Source organism: Podarcis melisellensis, assembly GCF_964234715.1.
Source record: "Podarcis melisellensis genome assembly, chromosome: 7".
NCBI classification, from domain to species: Eukaryota; Metazoa; Chordata; class Lepidosauria; order Squamata; family Lacertidae; genus Podarcis; species Podarcis melisellensis.
The window spans coordinates 46,764,868-46,777,642 of NC_138539.1; the positions used below are offsets into that span (position 1 = coordinate 46,764,868).

General features: G+C 40.6%; 1 protein-coding gene across 7 annotated transcripts in view; it reads right to left on the reverse strand.

The window, feature by feature from the left end:
• The window catches only part of DLGAP1 (DLG associated protein 1), a 282,912-nt gene that overhangs the window by 216,044 nt on the left and 54,093 nt on the right, over positions 1-12,775 (reverse strand). For 6 of the 7 annotated variants that reach the window (XM_081918042.1, XM_081918041.1, XM_081918045.1 and 3 more), the window contains one exon: positions 4,280-4,429. The exons of the other annotated variant lie outside the window; for it this stretch is intronic. The gene's annotated coding sequence lies outside the window, so the exon portion shown is untranslated. The remainder of the gene's footprint in view (positions 1-4,279; positions 4,430-12,775) is intronic. 7 annotated transcript variants of the gene reach the window in all.

Here is a 12,775-nt window from a genome sequence, read left to right on the forward strand (position 1 = left end):
CAAATATTAAAAATTCTACTTCTGTATGCAGGAAATGTGATTGTGAAGAATGTGATGGGGAATTGAAACTTATCAGAGAGAACCCAGATTTTCAGTGTGTTTTCATTCTCCTGTTATTCATGCTCACTGCTCTCTCTCACCACATATCTTGCTCTAAGAATGATGCTGCAGGCAATGCAGCAAGCAAGAGTGGAAACATTCACTTTACAAGCCTTGGTTTCTTAAGAAAAGTGCTGTTGAAGCTTCCATATCTAAAGCAGACATGTCACATGGGTACACTGGAAAGAAAAACCCTAAGGGGGACCTCTCTTTTTGAATGCTCTGCCCCATATTCTGCTACACTGAATCTAACAACATTCTGTGACTACATTTAATAAAGAGGAAGAGGAGGAAGAGAAAGGGCTACTGATAAAAAGGTTCCTTAAAATGGAAGCAAATTGATGCTGTAAACAAGTTGCATTATTACTTCCAGTGGTAGATACTACAGTTGAGATTATGTACAACATTGTGAAGAAAAAACAATCTTTCACTTTTCTTTTAAAATAGAATACAAAGTATTGCTACTGAACACTGATTTACCTACGCCAGGACCTATGCAGAATCTAGAATTGGCATAGCATCTCTACTAAGACAGTAGGGGATAAAGGAAAGGATTTTCACAAACATATTAAGTAATGAAGGGCAGGTATATGGGGAAATCGTGGTTCAAAAAGACAATGAAGTATCTCCTTGTACAAGAACAAAAGCATGCCAACTGTTCAGCCATGAACTACTAAACACACATATTAGGGATGTAGGACCCAAATAACGAGGCAAATCAGAATGATTCATGGGTCTCCTGTCCTCCCAAATCAAAGTGTGATTTAATCCCCTGATCCAAACACACAAAAATAAAAACCCAATCTGATCAGGGCCCTCACAAATCCCTGTGTTAATCTATCACTTTCTGTGCTTTTCTGTGCCATATACCTTTATTTTCTGGTCTATACACTTGTCTAAACTGATGGGTTTTGGAAGAAATGAGGCAGACCCAATTGTTGCCTGGATAGCGTTGTTGGATGATGATGATGATTGTAAAGAACAGCAGTGGAGGATTATTTTTAAAAGTTAAGATTCATATAGTTGGGATTATTATTTTTTTGACACCTTACATTGTTCTACTTGCTTTAATAACAACTTCTCTCTCTTACCCCACCCCTTGCCCCATACGAGCTCTTCAGAAGTCCACAGGCAGCATTCTAGATATCCTCATTCTGTAAGGCCTATTAGAGACCTGTAAGAACCACTGGCTGGTCTAGGCTTGTGTGGTGCATTAGAGGCCACAATCAACCACCAGAAAGAAAAGCTAGAGTGAAGTGGCAGTTTAAAAAATAAATAAATTACAAACTAAAATGCACACCACTCTTAAAAGTAAGTAAGAAAGAAACTATCATTCCCTTTTTAGTCCCCCACCCTACAAAAATAAGTCCCTGGGCCTATTGCCTGCAATTCTATGCACCGCCCTGAGACCTCCAGGTATAGGGTGGTATATAAATTCAATAAGTAATAATAATAATCTGGCAGGCTTAATAAACTTTGTGGAGAGGCTCCTCTTACTGCCGCACAATATGTTTCTGAGTTAAACACTCCTTCAGGAGCTTGAAAAGCTTGCAAGTTCCTTAAAATCAAATCAATTCAAGAACCAGCTCAAAGAAGTAGCAGAGCAAATAATATTATTTTTATTCTTTACACTTCTGTGTTGAACCGCTGCAGATACCCACTGAGCTACAGCAAAAAGTACTGCATCAGTGAGCACTGGCTCCTGTTTACCTTTTCATTTTCTTCCCTTTCAACATGACCAATGCGTAGGGTTTACAGATGGTTTGCTTATGTAAGTTGTGATCAGCTCCAATATGCTGGAGAGCACCCCTTTTAAAAAAACCAACAACATGCATTCCCCCCCCCCCTCATTTTCATGCAGGCTTAGTTTACCACAAAGTAACTACAATGAAATGCTTTAAAAAGACCCATTAAATATTCCTTTTGAATTAGTGCGAGAGCACCAGAGCTCATCTAAATGAAGTTATTAAAAAAGCAAGATAGACATTTATATAATGTGAGGGCTGGCACAAATTGCAACATGTTGAGAGTGAAAGTTATGTAAAACCTTTTGAAATATGTCACTTCTCACCACTTCAGAATATATATATATAAACCCGACCAGAATATCTTTTACAAGCTAGTAACTCGCAAGTGATGGTTCCAGATCGTCAATCCTGGCCCAGCATATGATGTGGCTAGTCCCCTCTGGTGTTCCCCAAGGGACCACAATGTTATTAGCCCTCTCAGAGGACATGGCTTAGAGCGGCTCTTGGTCTCTGCTCTTGCACGCAAGAGCCACACCTCATTATCAAGTAGGACAGAGGATACCTTATCTCTTCCCTCTCCTTCCAACAACACCCTAATGGTTCTCACAAGGTGCTTTCACATTTCTTTCTGCTCCTCTCTTCAGTATTCCACCTGTGTGTGGCCCTCTGCTCTCTCTGATACATATAAAGCAGAAACAGCCCTTCTACATCTCTGCTCTACCATGCCTGTAGTGCCTTCAGTATATCGCTGGACTCCTTCCCTTTTCCTGTGCCAGTGTTTCTTCCAGCCTCAAAGCACATCTGTCGCCAAATTTGCTTTTGCTACACCTATTCTTATCTTACAAGGCCCCACCCTCCACTCAGCATAATGTACCTTCATTACTGTTGCTTTATTTATGTGGAACCATATAATCTTCTAGGTGATGCATTAAACCTGCCTTGGTGCAGTAGTCTGGATGACAAACTGCTTCTATCTCAGCAACTCTATAATTTCCAAGAATGTACAGTGTTTTACAAGGATATTTAACTCAAATCAAAATTTATGCTATGGATTGGAAACCCACTAAACTTAACAGCTGGACAAGAAGTTCAGAACACAACTCAGTTATATCGACTTCATTATAAATTCTTTGACACCACAATGGGTTTTTAAATAGAGAATTTAGTGAAAAACAGTTATCTAATTAAGGGTCCAAACAATCCAACAAATGAACATGCAGATGTTTTATTCTAATGCAGAGACCTCCAAACAAAAGACCTGAATCATTATGCACATCATAGGCATAACTATGCCCCACTAAATGAAGAATTTTATAAAGAGGAGGTAGAAACCTAGCAATTTTCAAAGGTGGATAACGTGCAACAGGAGTGCAAGAATGTGTGTGTGTGTGTGTGTAGAGGAAGACAGTACTTACATGCCATGTGAAAGCAACCCCTTCAAAAAGCTCTCAGATTTGTATAATTCCTTTACTAAAATGCAAGAAGGAATTTCCTCAGCTCCAAATAAAATGATATTGTTATTTTTGTTGTTATTGCTATGAAGAATAAAAATACACTTTAATTTAAATGACAGCCAACATTGGAATACTGATTGAGCTGAGTGAATTCAAGCTGCTCAGTCCTACTCTCTTGCCCCAGAGGACTTTGAGTTGGTGTTTGACATCTGCTGACTGCCAGCAAAGGAAGCCCCTTTATATCATGAGCTGAGTGAGATCTAGATTCCCACAACCACTCTTGTGCCACAGAGGACATGCTGCCTGGCAAACTGACATCAAGGTGTGATTGCTTACATCACAGGCTCATGGGATTTTGGGAGGTGAAGCCAGGTATGACACCAGGGAAGAATAAGGGTAGAGGAAGAAAAAGATGAGGGCAGAAAATGATTCTGGAATAGTCCTCGTTCCATTTGGACACTATGCAATTTCTAGAACAGTACTAGATTTGTGTGATTTTACCATGAGTATAAGCTGCTCTCAGGGCTATAAACTTGAATATTTTTAATCAAGATATATTAGGCAAAGAATTAGCCCATTATCAGAGAATGAATTGTTGTGTGGACAGTGTACTTTCCAGATCAAGAACCCAACCAACTGCTTAATTGTTCATCTTCATGAAAATAAATGAATGAACAAACTCTATGTTGAGTAATACACTAAAGTACATTTATTTTGCTTCCGATGCTGCAGTACTAAACACACCAAGGTGTAAGTTTAGTTGAAATCAGTGTGTCTTATTCCTTAGTAAACACATCTTGGATTGTGCTGCATGTCATTTTATATAGAGAAGAGGGTTACCATTCTGGGAATAGCTATTTTCCCTGCTCCTCAAAATGTAAATGCTAACAATATATACAGAATTTTCATAGTGTAGAAGGAGTTGGATTTTAAAATACAGGTTAAAAATATTCTGGCCATCTGCAGAAGTTACATTACTTTTCATGATGTTTCCACGGCAGACTTTTTCCTCAAGAAGCTTGAACAGATGGTTAGAGCGCCATTGTCTACTTGCTTGTATCCATGAAGATAATTTAGAGCCTTTTGAAATCCTCAGAAATATGGCCCTTTTTTCTGAAGGAGGTCTGTCTGCAAAAAGAATTTCAAATAAAAAAAACCACTGAGTACACATATTCATTTGGAATTTATGAATACAAACTCTGCATTACAGGATTGTAAAAAGCAATTTTTTTATGAGGTAACAAAAAAGTGACAAACCTGATAGAAAATAAAATAAAATATTGTAGTTATGGCAGTGCTGCTCAGAGTTACAATATGCATATTTATATTATTGACAACAATAGTTCTTGGTATGAGCTTTCGTGTGCATGCACACTTCTTCAGGTATCTGAAGAAGTGTGCATGCACACGAAAGCTCATACCAAGAACTAACTTAGTTGGTCTTTAAGGTGCTACTGGAAGGAATTTTTTTTGTTTTGACTATAGCAGACCAACACGGCTACCTATCTGTAACTGGAACTATATTATTGACGTATTTATAGATTTTATACATGGTCATCTTAGTAAAAGTAAAATCTCAAATTCACAAATCATAATGCAAAGGTTAATATACAATGCTTCTCACAGCATCATAACTGACATGAAGCTTGTCTGCTAACTCTTAACTGTACTCTATTAAGTAAAAAAGAAAATAAAAGAAATTATAACATATCCCTCTTGAAAATATTCACTGAAGCTAGCAAAAATGGTTTTCAGTGGGCAGCCATGTAGTTGAAGCATGGGACTTGAGATGTCTTTAATGACTAAAAAAGGGTCACTTCATCAGATTTGTGGAATGCTATCCTGAGTTGGCAATTACATGTAACTTGCAACTTACACATATTTAACTTGCGTGCATTCAGCTTTACACACTTGCCAAAAATAAAAATCACAAAAAATAAGGGTAGAAAGACTTTGGGCTATTGACTGTCTGGCTCCGAAGCACTCTCTCCGATTGCATGAAGCCCGGACAGCCCCGTGGTTTTCCCTGGAGCTGAGGGCGAGGAAACAATCGCTGAGACGGCTAGAGCGCCGGTGGCGGAAAACTCATTCTGAATTGGATAGGACACGGGTTAGAGCTCAATATTGAGCCTACCAAGTGGCGATAGTGAAGGTGAAGAGGACTTTCTTCACTGCCTCTATTGCATCTGCAGAAAATAGAAACAGGAGACTCTTTCAGGTGGTTTGCAATTTAACAGAACCTTTGCCATCAGGGCCTTGTAAAGACCCCAAGATCTCCTGCAACGATTTTGCAAAGTTTTTTGCATATAAAGTCGTTCAGATTCGGAAGGAGGTAGACTCCACCGTGGGAGCAGGGCTGGGGTGGGAGAGTGCTAGAGTCCTGTCTAGTCTAGTTGAATGGAATCAATTCCAATCTGTTACCTCCGAGGATGTGGACAGGCTGCTTGGACAAGTGAAACCAACCACCTGTCTCCTTGATCCTTGCCCATCCTAGCTAATAAAAGCGAGCTGGGAAGGGCTGGGTGATGGGCTCTGCAGGGTGGTGAATTCTTCCCTCTGTGAGGGAGCGTTCCCAGACCCAGTGAAAGAGGCGGTCATTAAACCGCTTCTTAAAAAAAATCTTTAGAATCAGCCAATATGGGCGATAGCCCAGTCTCAAATCTTCCATTCTTGGGCAAGGTGATTGAGCGTATGGTTGCTGAACAACTCCAAGCACACCTGGAGGATGCGGACCATTTGGATCCCTTCCAATCAGGATTCAGGCCTCATCATGGGACTGAAACTGCCTTTGTCGCACTGGTTGATGATCTCCAGTGAGCTAGGGACAAAGGTGAGAGCTGTTTCCTAGTTCTGCTGGATCTCTCAGCAGCCTTTGATACCATCAATCATAACATCCTTCTGGGCCATCTAGAGGAGCTGGGAGCTGGGGGCACTGTTATACAGTGGTTCCACTCCTTCCTTCCTTCCTTCCTTCCTTCCTTCCTTCCTTCCTTCCTTCCTTCCGGGCCCTGTTCAGAAAGTGGGGGGGGGGATGAGTGTTCAGACCCCTGGGCCCTCACTTGTGGGGTGCCTCAGGGTTCCATCCTCTCCCCCATGCTTTTAACATCTATATGAACCTGCTGGGAGAGATCATCGGGAGATCATGCAGATGATACCCAGCTCTACATCTCTTCTAAATCAGAACCAGTGAAGGCGGTAAAGGTCCTGTGCGAGTGCTTGGATGGATGGTGGCTAACAGATTGAGGTTGAATCCTGACAAGACAGAAGTACTGTTTTGGGGGGACAAGGGGTGGGTGGGTGGACTCCCTGGTCCTAAAGGGGGTAACTGTGCCCCTGAAGGACCAGGTGCGCAGCCTGGGAGTCATTTTGGACTCACAGCTGTCCATGGAGGCACAGGTCAATTCTGTGTCCAGAGCAGCTGTTTACCAGCTCCATCTGGTACGCAGGCTGAGGCCCTACCTGCCTACGGACTGTCTTGCCAGAGTGGTGTATGCTCTAGTTATCTCCCGCTTGGACTACTGCAACACGCTCTACGTGTTTGAAGGTGACCTGGAGACTACAATTAATCCAGAATGCGGCAGCTCGACTGGTGACTGGGATTGACCACCAAGACCACATAACACCGTTCTTGAAAGACCTACATTGGCTCCCAGTACATTTCCGGGCACAATTCAAAGTGTTGGTGTTGACCTTTAAAGCCCTAAACAGTCTCAGCCCAGTATACTTGAAGGAGCATCTCCACCCCCATTGTTCTACCCAGACACTGAGTATTGAATATGATACAACAGTATTCCCAGGCCATGCCTCTTTATTATTAAGAAAACCGTATACAGAAACCATTATTTTCACTTGTTTTACTTCCTTTTTTTACATCTTATGTTTCCTAGTACTGGTGATTGATCATGAATAGATTACATATTGATATTTCTTGACTTTATTTCATTTACGTTCCTAGGAATTTGGGTTGGAGTCAAGGACAACTTTATAAGCTCATCAAGGAGTCAATGAGCTCAGAATATGGAAAACCCTGATAGCAATGACGTCAGAGAGAAATTAAATTCAAGACATATGGATTGTGATAAGTCTGCTAAAGCTTAGATGAATGTAAAATAATTACAAAGATCATTAATAAAGCAATGCTGATAATACTATAAACATCCTGAAATTTGTCAACTAATTATCAGACGTATATTATGCCATAATAAAGGTGTTAATCTAAGATATCACACGAGTTTGTTGTTTTACTAAAAATAAGTAGACCATCTTGAAATTGCATCACTAGTGGACACTAATACATAAAAATTGCAAAAAATAGATGTATATATTCTATGGACATTTGTTGCAGAGTATTGGAATATTTGTCAAGGTCATAAATTAGTCTCACTTCAAGAAAGCTTTTCACCACCCACAACTGCTTATTTGCAGGTTGTTCCTAGGCAACAGCATTTAAATTGGTGAATGTTAGCAAAGAAATTTAAGTTCTTTACAATAAAAGAATTGCATTGGTGGACTAGATCAAAGATTATTTCAGTCTAGCATTCAATCTCCAACAATGGTCAACCAATGCATGTAGCAGGACAGCTCACTTCAACAGATGTTTTGGACTACAACTCCGACAATCTCTGACCATTGACTATGCTGGTTGGGGGAGAGTTGTAGATCCAACAACATCTAGAGGGAATCACATTGGGGCAGGCTGCAAAAGAAATGTAGAAGCAGAGCCTGATTAAAAAGCCGTTTTGCCAGAACAACAAACCTAGATGGTTCACTACAGGCCCATTTCCTCTTAGGGTAAAAAAATAAAAAAATAAAATAAAATAAAAAAGGATTAAAATTAATTGAAGATGAAACATGGATTTTATTCAAATGAGAATTCTAAAATATAACTAAGTTCACACACACACACACAGAGCATGTCACACTTCTATTGCAACTGCAACATTGGTGAAATGTTAAGATGACACCAAATTCTGCAAGCAGTAAACTGAATTACAAGTAAACCAATTTGAGAGGGGGGGACTTCAAAATGCTGCAACTCAATCTGCTATTTTCAATCCTCAGTTTTTTCAGAGCACAGTTGCAGTTGCCGTATCTTCTAAATCCTAGAGTTAAATCTACGTTCAGCTGACTGCTCTGATTAATAGCTCTAAAATGTTAGCTCTCTCTGTTGACTAAAACATTTTTGTTCAAAGCAAATCCTTTTCCCCTTGATGGAATTTCAGCACTGGAACAATGAGTCACCAAAGCTTGGTTTTGCCAGTGTAAGCTGCATGGAAAGTGCAATTGTTTAAAGAAATTTCTCATCCACCTTAACTAACCATGAAATACAGCACTAGATGGACTATCCTGACATATGGCTCACATGATATTTATTATGCCTACAACAACAACAGGAACAACAAGCTATGAGATCCCACATATATATATATTTGCTACGTGTTTCTGTGTGAACACTAAAAAAGGCAGAGATCAATACTACTTTAATTCATGCATTGTTAGCCTTTGTCTGCTGGAAATACGAGTATTTTAAGAATGTAAGAATCATGGATGTGATAATTCATTTCAAATAAAAAATGCAAATGTTAGCTAAAAGCTATTATTTTTTCCTATATCCAGCTTTTGCCAAACTCCGTCCAAATTTAGTAAAAGCTATCTGGCAAAGAGTCAGGCAACCAGGAGGGAGATGGCTTTACTGGCAGTGGACAGCTTTGCTTGGCATCATCTTTGTGATCTCCTTGGTACCAGATGACCTTTTATACAACTTTAAAATTATTCCTAGTTTAAAAAATTGCATTTCAACTGCACTTAATTAAATAGCCTTTATTGTACTGTTTAATGGAATATGTTTCATGAGGATCTCAGAGAATGTATGTTATGGTATGGCTACATGAGTTCTGTACTTGTTTTAATACATTAAAACATGCATACCTTGCCTTTCTCTCGCGACATCTCTAAAGGCAGCAAAAATGGGGTTCCTAAGTGGTTTGCATTTAGGTACTGACCCTTTCAGAGCTGCTTAACTTCAACAAGGTTCCTACATCATACGCCTTCAGAATATAGCCTGATAAGGCTTTATAGAACAAATACATTGGAACTGAGTCCAGAAGCTTGCAAGTAACCAGTGTAACTGTTTAGGCACAGGTGTGATAAGATTATACTGACTTACAACTGACACAAAGTAGGAAGCAGCACTCTGTACCAACTGGAGCACATCAACTGTTTTCATGAGCAGCACCACGTAGAGCACATTACAGTAGTCTAATCTAATTAAGGCATGGGTTGTATATCTCTTGCAACAGACTTAATGAAGGAGTTAATCTGTCTGTGACTACTTCAGCATTGGATTTCCACACAACCAGTAACTCCTTACTGTTTAGAACCAGGGGTGGAGTTTGGTCTTTAAAATTTCAGCAGGACCCTGTGCGAGGCCAAGATTTGGTGCCCTCCACCTCCTGCCTTCCATTCTACTCAGCTCATTATGTCATAGTTGTGCACCCTAGGCTTGGTGCCCAGTGTGGCAGAACCAGTCATGCTGCCCTTAATCCACCTCTGCTATAAGCCTCGAGTTCTAGGCTAAAAATGTTATTTTCCTAGTTAAGTTCAGCAAAGTAAAATTAATCAGATTTTTTTTATATCTCCCAACTAGTTTACTTAACAAACTGAGACACTTAAAATAATTAAGTGTAAGTAAATAAAACTTGGGAATCCTTGGGGCTTCTTTTTTATGGAAATCAAAGTTTTTGAAGTGTGTTTTGAAGTGTGTATAGTTACATAATTTTAAGACGTTGTGTGTGTATGTATATAAACAAAGTAAGAAATCACAAGCACCCAGGATGGTGGTGATGTGGTGATGATAATTATAGCAAGAACTGTGTGCATGCACACAGACACACAATAAATATAAATATAATTTATTGTGCAGACACATAATAAATATAATTACACAGTAGTGCATATTACACTACTGACACATTTTCAATTCTGGGTATTCATTAAAGTGGCACCCTACAATTTGGGCTCGGATTCGGATTCATTTGGGGTTCAGTCATTTCACATTGGTGCTGCTATATCTACTGCAGCTCACCTAAGTTCCAGCCATGGTAGTGCTGGAACCTCCCCAGTTGCCGGTGTCTACCTGGGTGGCAACAATCTGGGATTTAGTCAGAAGTCAACAGGGAAGTTTGGCTTGCAGTTCAGGGCCGGTGAGGTTATGTAATCCACCATGAAAGTATGGTGGGGATGGGGGTTGAACTGTATAGGCCAGGTGGAGTCCATTTGGTGGATGTCAGCAATGACATCTTCCTACTGACCTGCAGGGGGGGCTGCAGTTAGATGCAGGAAACTGTTTAGCCTGGTGACATCCTTTAGGCATCTTTCAGGTAATGGGTTGGCCCTGAGGCTCACTTCTCGGATTCCATGGTTCTGAGGATGAGATAGGGGACTCTTTTGAGGCCAAACTCCCTTATCCACCTGGGGTTCTGCGGTCCCGGGAGGTGGTGACAATGTACAGCCTCCCTTCTCACCTTCAGCCTGAGATTCAGGACAGGCTAGAAAGCCATGCCACAATTCCTTAGGCAAAGGCAGGTCACCCAATGGCTATAGTTATACAGTGAAGTTAGTTCCCATCCCATAGTCATCCCCCTCTGCTGATTTCAATACTGTATGAGGTTTAAATAAAAGTGGCCCAGTTCAACCCCAGCTTATGTGTCTGCCTCTTTACAAATGTAAGGTAAAGGTAAAGGTACCCCTGCCTGTACGGGCCAGTCGTGTCCGACTCTAGGGTTGTGCGCCCATCTCACTTAAGAGGCCGGGGGCCAGCGCTGTCCGGAGACACTTCCGGGTCACGTGGCCAGCGTGACGAAGCTGCTCTGGCGAGCCAGCACCAGCGCAGCACACGGAAACGCCGTTTACCTTCCCACTATAAAGTGGTACCTATTTATCTACTTGCACTTAGAGGTGCTTTCGAACTGCTAGGTGGGCAGGAGCTGGGACCGAAAGACGGGAGCTCACCCCACCGCGGGGATTCGAACCGCCGACCGTACGATCGGCAGATCCTAGGCACTGAGGTTTTACCCACAGCGCCACCCGTGTCCCCTTTACAAATGTAAGAGTGGTTAAATCCTAGAGTATTTGTTATTCACACATTCTAGAGACATGGGATACAAATGTAAGAGTGGTTAAATCCTAGAGTATTTGTTATTCACACATTCTAGAGACATGGGATACATCTAAATCAACCTTATATCTATGGGTTATATGTAATAAACTCATACTCAGAGCAAACCCATGGAAATTAATGGACTGAAGTCTATCTATGAGATAGACAGATAAAAGTGTTTTCTACAGCACTTGGATTACAATGAAGCACTTTGGTTATTGGAAACAAACAGGAAAGAGCTGTAATTGGTCGGGAAGAGAGAATTGGCTGGTACGTTTCCAAGCTGCATCCCCTTCTCAGAATCTTAGAATCATACAAAAGAAGTGAGGATGATAATTGTATGGAAATCCTTACGAAGAAAATGTATCGGCTTCTATTTAGGGAAGAAAAACAAGGCTCGGAGCAAAGAGATTTCACATCTTCAAAGCTTTTCTGCCAAGTAAAAGCAATAATAAACAACAAGAAAACCTACATGACGACAGTAAAGCTAGTTATCATTTTTTCTCTATGTATCTCTCAATTTCTTTCAGCCTGATTAACCTGGAATGGATAAGATACAGTCCAACAGACCCTGCTCAATTTTAATAAAACTTAGGAACACAAAAAATGTTTTCTGATATGTATGTTTAGACTTTGTGAGTGCTAACAAGCAACAGAGCAATGGTAAAATTATCGTTATCGGTATCGTTCTTACTACTTACGGCATAACAACACACAGCCAGTTCTAACAGACATATTGTTCCTAAATGGGAGGTGTTAACAAAAAGCAATAAAAGATTGGGGAAGGAAGCTTTCTCAACAACGTTGCTTTCTTTACACTAAAGAGGGGCAGAAGCCATGGTTATGGTATCTTATCATCAATATTGGTCAACACATAGATTTCATTAGATGATAAATTTCTATACAGTCATATCTTGCGTTAAAGTAGCTTCAGGTTGAGCGTTTTCAAGTTGCGCTCCCCGGCGACCCGGAAATAACGGAACAGGCTACTTCCGGGTTTCACTGCTCACGCATGCGCAGGTGCTCAAAATGATGTCACACGCATGTGTGAAAGCGGCAAATCGCGACCCATGCACACGCAGACACGGGTTGCGTTCTGCTCAGGATGCGAACGGGGCTCCAGAACAGATCCCATTTGCATCCAGAGGTACCACTGTATGCACCTTGGTAGATATTTGATTTTGGTTAACACAACAAATGCTGAATTATAACACCTCAGGAACTGTAAAATGGTTCCTTTTTGCTTTTCAATTATTTAAACATACTTTGCAAATGTCAGTAAAACAAAGATGGAAGCAATAAATGATTATCAACAA